We start from the raw sequence: 10,837 nt of genomic DNA, 5'->3' as shown, positions 1-10,837 counted from the left end.
CCTTTTAAACTGGGAGATTAGGAGCATGCGAGTGCAAAGATTTTATTTTCTACATATTAAGTGTTTTATTCAAGATGAGTATTTTTAAGAAAACTTTAAGATTTTAGTGTTAGTCGTGCACATGTCAAGATGGCTGCAAATCAGCTAATTGTTAGAATATTGCACTCTACTTTTATATAATTATACTTGGATTCTTTAATTTCATCCTTAAAATCAAGATTTCCCTCAGATAACGAAATTGCATTCACTTTTTCAGTTTGATCCCAAGAATATTCTAAAAATAGATAAAATAAAGTTCCAAAATAACATTGAAACGATGGCTGCGAGTGTGTTATGGCATACCCTTAAAATACTCACGCCCCCCTGAAAAATTTATCAACCACATTCAAAAGGCAATCGAACGTTTCCTCTGGAACAATACTAACTGGACAACATACTCTGAACTCTATATGCCACTCAATAAGGGAGGTTAAGGCCTGATTTCCCTTGAAAACAAGGTCACATCCTTCAGGATAATCCTACCAGTAAAGACACTTCAGTGAAGTCATGCGTACGTAACCACATTCCATTACATCATAAAATCATCCACCAGAGGACTTACACTTTCCCCAATCCTCCGAAAGGTCAGTTCTGCACCATCTGCTCTTAAACTACCTCATTTTTACAAAGATGCTCTACAGCGGTGGAAAAGGGCGAAACTTCATCACGCACTGAGAGGAACAACAGAGTCAGCTGTACTAATAGAACCAATGTTCTCGAACAGAAACATAACCGAAAAAGAAACAGAAAGGTAGATCACTCTACATTCCTGAGAGAGATTTGAGTATCGATGAAAGCCTTATGCCATACAAAGGTAGACTGAAATGTAAGCAGTATATTCCCAAAAAGAAAGCGAAATATGGAGTAAAATTTTTTATGCTTTGCGAATCGGAAAGTGGATATCTTTGTGATTTCAAACCTTATACGGGAAAGCAAACTGTAATCGAGCATGATAAATATTCGGATCTCCCCTTGTCGATGCGTGCAGTAATGCAGTTACTAGATCCTTTACTGGGAAAGGTTACGATGGATTATTATGTAATACTGCATTACAATGGATAATTACTATATGTGTCCTGAACTTGCTGATTTGCTTTTACAGCATTGTACAGATAGTTATGGTACTGTAAATGCAAAAAGGCGAGATATCCCTACAGATCTGGCTTCAGAAAAGCTATCGAATGGGGAAAATCGAGCTTATCGGGGAGGGAAAGTCTTTGCACTACGTTGGAAAGACAAAAAAATGTTTTTCTGCTGTCTTCCCTGCACAATCCATCAAAGGAATCCGTGGAGAAGCATGGTTTGAAGAAAGAAAAACCCATTGCTGTGGTTGCATACAACGACGCTATGGGTGGAGTCGACAGGTGAGATCAGCAACTATGATTCTACTCTGTAATGAGGAAACAGCATAAAAAATATTACAAAAAAAAGTGTTTGGACATGTATTGGATTTTGTTTTTTGGAACAGTTTCCTCCTGCACAAGAAAAAATGTTTGTCTACCATAACATATCTAGAATACAGAATAGAAATTACGAAAACATTGCTGCATGCACATGCGCCTTCTTCAGCAAGCAGAAAAACAGGAAATCCAGGTTGAACGCTGCTAACTCCAACCATTATCCCGAAAATCTACCACCAACGGCTAATAAAAAAAACCTGCACGCAAATGTTATGTATATAATATAATAAAAAAATATCAGAAAGGAAACAAAAATCTGGTGCCCTGAGTGTAAAACTGCTTGGTGTGTTTACCCTTGCTTTAGGGTGTTCCACACTGTTCAAGAATTTTAAATTCTGAACAGTATGAAATAAAAAATGTTTATTTTCAGGGCCATCAAAACATTCCTTTTCAGGACTACAAATATTGATAGAAGGATACCTGAATGTACTGTTTCCTTTTCATCTTGAATGCTAATTTTTAAGTTCTTTTTATGACACAGAATGATATTTTCGAAGGAATAAAATATAAGAGGAACTGGAATACTCTTACCAGTTCCTCTGAAACTGGAAATAAACCTGGAAATAAATAATAACCTACTACAATAGGTATCCCCTTTTAAATATCTTGGAAGTCTTATCAAGAAGATGGAAGAAACCAATCAGATATTAAAGCACGAATAATCCTAGCCAAAAAAAAAAAAAAAAGCATTATATAACAGAAGAAACATTTTTACCAGTAAAGGACTTAGCACCCAGCTCAAAAAAAGGCTAGTGAAAACATACATGTGGAACATTGCATTATATATGGTTGTGGGGCCTGGAATCACAACCATTGCAAATAGAGAAATATTGCATCTTCTCCATGAATGCCTTACAGAAGCGCTAATAAAATGTACAATTTACATTTAGCTAACATATTTTTATTTTTTTATTTTTATTTATTTATTATATTTTTTTCAGCTAAATCACAGATTCCTTAACAGCTGCACGGCTCTCCACTTTTCCATTGCCCAGGCGTTTCGTCATCAGATAGAAGGTGATTCCCTTTCGTACACGGAACAATTACAAACCATACAATACATGATCAATGTGGAGCAGAGGTAAACGATTCGTCAGGATTGGATCTGATGCGAATGAGTTCAAATTTTGAACTGGACGATGTTGTGAAAAAATTGGTCATCGCTAACTATAACCTGAGGAAGTGCAAAAGATGGCACACATCACCGTTATTTCGACTAGCCAGGAGCGGAAACAAGAGGGGTGGTATGTTGATAGTGGCTGCAGGAATTGATTTACAGAAGCAAACTTGGCTGGAAAACAAGTCGTTTCTTGATGCTGTCGAAGACACTGATTTAAAGAAGTGGTTGTTTGATCAGATGTCATCATCCCCTTCGCTGCTTCATCAAAGTCGTGTTTCCATCAGAATCGCATTAGGAAGAAATCTGGAGGATGGTGTCGAGAAGCTGGAATGCTCAGACACTCTTTTAAAAACTATTTAGATTTAAGAGATGTTCTGGACAACATATCTTCAGGGTAATTTATGAAGAAGAATTTAGAATAATATATATATATATATATATATATATATATATTATTTTTTAAAATAAGTTAGGAAATTTAATGACTTTTATTAGTTATCTTACATTAGATACTTAGGTGGCGCTTTTCGGAATTATCAATTATTGTTTAATTAGCTTTTTACATGTACTGAAGATGCCTGTGATACTGAGGCGAAAATTCTACTAATAAATATTATTTTAAGTGAGTTAATTCTGTTATTATAATTTTAAATAATATTATTTTCATGGCTATTTTGCCTGCTTTCGTTTAGGAGTGTCCCTGTTTTAATGTTATTGGCTTTTTATTCAAGAATTCTTAGGGCATTACAGATGTATTTTAGAGACAAATATATGCAGCATATAAGAAGAAATTTCGCATATACCTTTTCTTGGATGTTGTTGCCAGGCTTCTTTCTGCAGTGTGCATGCTTCTGCTGTTATGTTGTTGAAATGGGAGTGAGGAGGGGAGCTTAGGCAATGTGGGAGAATTAATGTTGAAAAACCCAGGTTTTTTGTATAATATATACATATATTATTTTAAAGAGTGGGCGGTGCGCTTTTTTTCTGTAGGGCGGGAAAAAGATGAAAAGGGGGCTGAAAATAGCAACTGTTTTTTTTTTTTTTTTTTTTTTTTTTTTAGAGGAAGCGTTTATGGGAAAAGTAGGTAGGGAGAGGGTTGACGGGGTGGAGCCGTTTCGAACGTGTAGGTCGTCGTCTGAACTCATGGAGGAAGTGGATGCTATGTTGTGTCGGCTTGGTGTTTCTGCCTTCGAAATGCTTGTGTTATCGCCCATTGGTCGATGTTATGACCTAATTTTTTATGTTGTAAAGCTTCCACTTCCTCCATGAGTTTAGGCGATTGGTCGAAATGGCTCGAACCCCGTCAACCCTCTCCCCGGTCCCATAAACCCTTCCCCTTCCTCTAAAATACATCTGTAATGCCCTAAGAATTCTTGAATAAAAAGCCAATGACATTAAAACATGGGCACTTCTAAACGAAAGCAGAAAAAATAGCCGTAAAAAAAATAAAGACATGTTTTTCCATTTATTTCTGACCTCTTTCTGTTTGAATAAAGTTCTGCTTTATGATTTATCCGTATCTAAACTTTGTTTTACAAATATATTCGACTTTATGGGTTTTCTAAAAAAAACTATCATTAATGGGGTTTCTATCCCCAACACAAATTGAGGTTCGTTCAAATTATTCTATGTACAATGCTGTTTTAGATGACGTTGAAAAAATTAACACATATCCTATAGGAAAAATGGATAGATTCGTTAGAGATTGGAGAAGAACAGAAAATAAATCTGTTACATCTTCTGTCCCACATTTTAGAAAAGAATAAAAATACATTTTGTTCCTCATTTTAGATTCCAAAAACTAGAAAAAATCTCTTTCATAATGGAAAGATAAAGTCAGTCTTCATCAAATTATACATTTAAAAAATAGGTTATGGAACCTTTAGGTAACAGCAAACCTAGAGACTGGAGAAGTCCAAATGTGCGTGTTAATCTTTCCGCACTGGAAAGATTCTTGTTTTGGCCCAATAGTAAACAAAACCAAACCATTATGACCCTAATTTTACTGTACGAAGACGACATAGTGGTTTATGTATCGGGGAAATGATTGAAAAGTGAATGCAAGGATCGTAATTGATTGATAGGGCAAGTAGTATTTCTCAGCATCTTGATGTTTTGAAAACAAACATGGTTGAGGGTGGTTATTTAGTAATATTGTGTTAGTGTCGAAATTGCTAAAAACATTATGATGAGTAACATTAGTTTTTATTTTTGGTTGTTAGATTTTGGGGGAAAATTTTGAGGGTTGATGTTTAGTAAAAATGTGGTAGTGAAAGTCTCAAGTAGTGTGGAAATTGCAAAAATCACCTTAGGATGACATTGAGTTTTTTTATTTCTAAACAATATTTCTGAAATCTCGAAAGTAATTTTTTTTTAATAGCGATCATCTGTTATTCGTTTTGTTGATGGTAATGGGAATATATTCATTCATCAACCCACCATTGTAGAGGTGGATTTGACAGGAGAAAATGATTGCGAAAATGAACAAAGCAGAGGACGTGGTAATAATTCTCGTATAACAATCGCTGGTGTGGCTGGAGGAAGTCGCGACCCTCCCCAAAATTTATATAATTCACATTCAGTTATTGGATGTGAAACTAAACTCTCTACTTCTACTACTATTGAACCCTCACTCTACAAGGACTTTTATACTGATTCAGTGGTCCGATCACGTAATTCTACCAGTGTCAAACTCGACAATTGGAGTATCAAGTTCAATTTCGTGATCTGGAACTCTTTTCACCCGAATGTTTTTTGAAATATTTCGAGATATGCTTAATGAGATCATTCAGCGTTTATCGAGTTCAGGAACTTTTTCTCGCGTTTGGTTGGGCATTAGTGCATCCAGTTTAGAACGCAACATTAACTTACCATTCATGTTGCTTTCTGAACTAACAATCCAAAGGATAGTTGATGCTTTTTATGCTGTCGCCCAATCGAAACGTGAGTTTCTTTTGGCAAATGATCTGATTATCGATGTCGTACTTATCAATATCAGTAACAATGGTGGTGGCAGAACCAATGTTAAAAGAAGAACGCTGCTTAACCTGGATGAATTTGTGAAAATAAAAAAAGCTGTTGTTGAAATTAACAACAAAGGCAATCTTTGCATAGCCCAGGCACTAGTTCTAGGTGTTTCTTCACACACTGATGATGTTGCAACATACAGACAAGTGCAGTTAGATTGTAAAAAGTTACAAACAAAGAGAGCTTTAACTCTCCACAAAATTGCATGGGCTCCACTCTTGCAGTATTCCAGAAACAGATCTCTTTCAAAAGCATTTGACTGCGGAATACCAAATTGTAATTTTTTCGGCAGATGCTGATTTTTCTGTGGTGTTTCATGGTCCAAATGCAAGTAAACAGATTTGTCTGATTATGATTTTGTGCGTAGTGTGCCAGCTCTGTTTGGGGATAGCTATTATTGCCCCAGTTGTTCGAAAACATTCAAACAATTTATCAAATTGCAAATGCATAGATGCCAAAATGTATGCACCTGCTGCCGCACAAACGCCAATCATAGTGTGCAGAACCTTGTTTTATGTGAGTCATGCAACAGATTTTTTTACCGCAACGAATGTCTGAATTTGCACATAGAAAATAATATTTGTTCAAACTTCCATCTTTGCGGACAGTGTTTGGCTACATTCTCTACAGATAAAAGCCATGTGTGTCCACCTAAAAATTTCTGCACTCACTGCAAATTAGTTCACGCAAAACAAATGCGCTTTGTGCAAAAATCAGAGGTCTGAAATAAGCAAATTTCTGATTTTTCTTGACACAGAAACTATAGCTAAAAATCATCGTCATTCACCAGTCTTATGTATAGCAGATTCTGATAGTCACAAACGCGAGTTCTGGGGTGAAAACTGTGTGGGTCAGTTTCTAGATGAGATGTTTTCTGTCAAGAATATCATGAAAAGAGATCGAGATGGTAAGATCCTTCGGTCTGCCAAACCAAAATACGAAAATATTCGGGTAATTGCACACAATGTTTGTGGTTTTGACGGGTATTTTATTTGGGAATATTTTTTTCAAAAAATTTCCAACCCTGCATAGTGTTTGACGGATCGAAGATACTTGCATTTTTTATGACCCTTTAAACGTCATATTTCTTGATAGTTTTTCCTACATTAGTGTCGCTCTTAGGAAACTCCAAGCCATGTTCGATCTCCCAGAACTTCGGAAGGGATTCTTTCCTCATAAGTTTCACACATCTGATTCTCTGGATTATCGTGGAGTCATCCCCGAAAAATCATATTTCCAGCTGGAATTTATGAATAAAGAAACTTGTACAGAGTTCGAGACTTGGTACGAAAATCGGCTAGACACCAAATACTGTCTGAAAGTGGAACTTTTAGCTTATACGAATGATGATGTGCGTGTTTTGCGTGACAGTTGCAACACGTTTTCGCACTCTCTTCATACAGCTCACCCAGATTGATCCAATGAAACCAATTAAAAATGTACTACTCCTATTCACAATAAAAGAACTCCGTTTCCATATGAAAAATTAGAAACGCAACAGCATACTCGATACACCAGTTAGGATTATTGGACATATTAGCATCAGCAAAATGTTCAATAAGAAACTACATGCATACTAATCTCACGCTAATGGGAGAATATAATTTCGCCAAGAAATGGTGCACACCTCCAATTTTAGCGAACATACACGAAGGACAACTCAGATGTCACTTTTGATACACAAGCACATAGAACGCAACATACCCTATACGCAAACATAACACTATGGAACTAACGGAATAGCAAAAGCTTTCCTATCAAGCACTTCAGAGTATGGAAGATTTTAGGACCCTACATCGCAGCAGGAAAGACCAAGATCTCTGGGATGGGAGAACTACAAAGCCGCCAAGTGCTCTAAAGGTATGAATGTTATGAATCCCTTGCAATATTAATACTTTACTAACTCCACTAACTTTTCTTATTAAAAAAAAAAAAAAAAGCTTGTATCCTACTAATCTTACCAGAAGTAACTGAGGAACAGGAACAGGAATAGGTTTAGATTAATAACCATTAATTGATAACTAACATAGAACTTTAAGCAATACATTTACAGATTAACAGTTAAAATTAACTATTAACAAACTAACCCTCTGTACAGCTGTGCCGTCTCAAATCCAACCCTAACATTTACATTTGAGACGGCATAGCGAGCAGAATCCAGGAAGGGCGCTGGCACCCTTAGCTAGAGAGCTACTCCACCTTTATAATAATCAAGTCGTAAGCAGGAACACACCCTGCCCACCCACTCACTTCAAGTCCAGTTTTCTTCAGCTTTCCTATCAGTCTGCTCACTTCCAGACCATTGTTTCAATAGAGCTCCCAGGTCGGCAAAGTCTACAGACCCCTCTGCTTAAGTATAGCCAGAGTGGGCAAGAACGGCACAGACCAGTGGGAGAGTCAAAGAGACAAAATGGTAAGCAAGGTATAAAGTATAATTAAAGAAGTGGAAGCATAGCCTGAAACTTTAATAATTGTATTTTATCAATGAGTATGTCTTCCATAACCTTGGCAAAGTTTCGCCCCGGTTATGGAGGATGTCTAACAATAGTTAGAATAAACAGAAATGGTACTCAAACAAAATCTGTTCTTATCAACTTAATATCTGATACGGGTTGCATCGGAACCCAAGATGTTAAACTGATTTTTGGAAGTCGGCGGAGTGCTTGGAGCTTGCTCCACTTCTGCCACGAGTTGCTCTGGTATTGCACTACCTCCAGGGTCAGCTCATTATATTCAAATCAAAAAGAAGGCCTGCTAATTTCACTGTCACCTCTACAAATCAGAGTCACTTTACAAGCCGCAGACTTTCTGCACGATTATCTTTAGGACCCGGGTCGAGCCCACTTCCACCAAAATGAAGGGCAGCTACTCTTCCCTTCCCTTTAATTTGGGGGGAATATGACAGGAGTTGATAATAAATAATTCATAATATCGAATTTCTCCAATGAAATACTTCAGAAGATATTTAAGTATTTGAAATTAAGAGATCTTTTAAATATTGCAGAAATAAATTCAAGATTTAAATCCATGTGCAAACAATTTTTCACATGCAAACAAGTATGTGACATACTTGTCAAACCGTTTGCAGAAAATGGGTGATCGCCCCTGAACGTACACCAGCTTGTCCAGGGTTTGCATTCATAGGTAAGCCAGGAATTACTGAAGACCTTGACTCCAGCAATATTTTAAGCTCTTCCCGTCTATTTTTAGACGATGATATTCTTTCCTTTATAGTGGAACAGACTAACCTTTATGCTTGCCAACAACATCAGCAAGTTGAGTACGGTCCGCATTCTCGCAGTAAACTTTTCAGCCCAAAAGATATCAACATGCTCCTTACTTTATAGCACTCTTGATTGTACAAGGTATCGTGAAAAAGCCCACTCTCGAAATGTATTGGTCTACAGACTGGATTCTGAACACGCCAATGTTTCGTGATGTTATGAGTGAGTGGAATATCTCCAATGAAATACTTCAGAAGATATTTAAGTATTTGAAATTAAGAGATCTTTTAAATATTGCAGAAATAAATTCAAGATTTAAATCCATGTGCAAACAATTTTTCACATGCAAACAAGTATGTGACATACTAGTCAAACCGTTTGGGAGGTACGTGACATACCTTCCAAACGGTTTGCAGAAAATGGGTGATCGCCCCTGAACGTATACCAGCTTGTCCAGGGTTTGCTTTCATAGGTAAGCCAGGAATTACTGAAGACCTTGACTCCGGCAATATTTTAAGCTTTTCCCGTCTATTTTTAGACGATGATATTCTTTCCTTTATAATGGAACAGACTATGCTTGCCAACAACATCAGCAAATTGAGTATAGTCCGCATTCTCGCAGTAAACTTTGTAGCCCAATAGATATCAACATGCTCCTTACATTTATAAGGAGCCCTGTGCAAATACTTCAATTCATGAAGTATTTGCATTTTCAGAATAATGAGGAATACAATCAGCCAACACATCCTTGCCCAGTCCTCAACAAATTTATGATTTTCTGATGAAAATCCGTCAGAAATGTAGATCACTCTACATTCCTGAGAGAGAGACTTATGTATCGATGAAAGCCTTATGCCATTCAAAGGTAGACTGAAATGTAAGTAGTATATTATCAAAAAGAAAGCGAAGTATGGAGTAAAATTTTTTATGCTTTGCGAATCGGAAAGTGGATATCTTTGGGATTCCAAACCTTATACGGGAAAGCAAACTGGAATCAAGCATGATAAATATTCGGATCTCCCCATGTCAATGGGTGCAGTAATGCAGTTACTAGACGCTTTACTGGGGAAAGTTTACTGCATCACAATGGATAATTACTATATGAGTCCTGAACTCGCTGATTTGCTTTTACAGCATCGTACAGATAGTTGTGGTACTGTAAATGCAAAAAGGCGAGATATGATTCTAGATCTGGCTTCAGGAAAGCTATCGAAGGGGGAATCCGAGCTTATCAGCGAGGGAAAGTCTTTGCACTACGTTGGAAAGACAAAAAAAGATGTTTTTCTGCTGTCTTCCCTGCACAATCCATCAACGGAATCCGTGGAGAAGCATGGTTTGAAGAAAGAAAAACCCATTGCTGTGTGTGCATACAACGACACTATGGGTGGAGTCGACAGGTGCGATCAGCAACTATCATTCTACTCTGTAATGAGGAAACAGCATAAAAAATATTACAAAAAAAGTGTTTGGACATGTATTGGATTTTGTTATTTGGAACAGTTTCCTCCTGCACAAGAAAAAATGTTTGTCTACCATAACATATCTAGAATAGAGAATAAAGAAATTGATTGCGAAAGCATTGCTGCATGCACGTGCGCCTTCTTCAGCAAGCAGAAAAACAGGAAATCCTGCCAGATATCTGAGGTTGAACGCTGCTATCTCCAACCATTATCCCGAAAATCTACCACCAACGGGTAATAAAAAAAAAATCTGCACGCAAATGTTATGTATGTAATAAAAAACAAAATATCAGAAAGGAAACAAAAATCTGGTGCCCTGAGTGTAAAACTGCTTTATGTGTTTACCCTTGCTTCAAGGTGTTTCACTCTGTTCAAGAATTTTAAATTCTGAACAGTATGAAATAAAAAATGTTTGTTTTCAAGGCCATCAAAACAGTCCTTTTCAGGACTACAAATATTGATAGAGGGATACTGAATGTACTGTTTCTTTTTCATCTTGAAGGCTAA

The 10,837-nt window shown here is 36.8% G+C and overlaps 1 non-coding gene across 1 annotated transcript; it reads left to right on the top strand.

Annotated features, from left to right (window-relative positions):
* Positions 1–8,190: 8,190 nt before the first annotated feature.
* Positions 8,191–8,379, top strand: LOC150103314 (U2 spliceosomal RNA). Its single transcript, XR_016548902.1, has one exon. It is a non-coding gene; the product is annotated as a U2 spliceosomal RNA (small nuclear RNA).
* Positions 8,380–10,837: the final 2,458 nt, after the last annotated feature.

Source organism: Typopeltis vanoorti, chromosome 9, assembly GCF_054136105.1.
Source record: "Typopeltis vanoorti isolate ZY-2024b chromosome 9, IOZ_Tvanoo_1.0, whole genome shotgun sequence".
Taxonomy (NCBI): Eukaryota; Metazoa; Arthropoda; class Arachnida; order Uropygi; family Thelyphonidae; genus Typopeltis; species Typopeltis vanoorti.
This window is presented reverse-complemented; position numbering and strand designations above follow the sequence as displayed.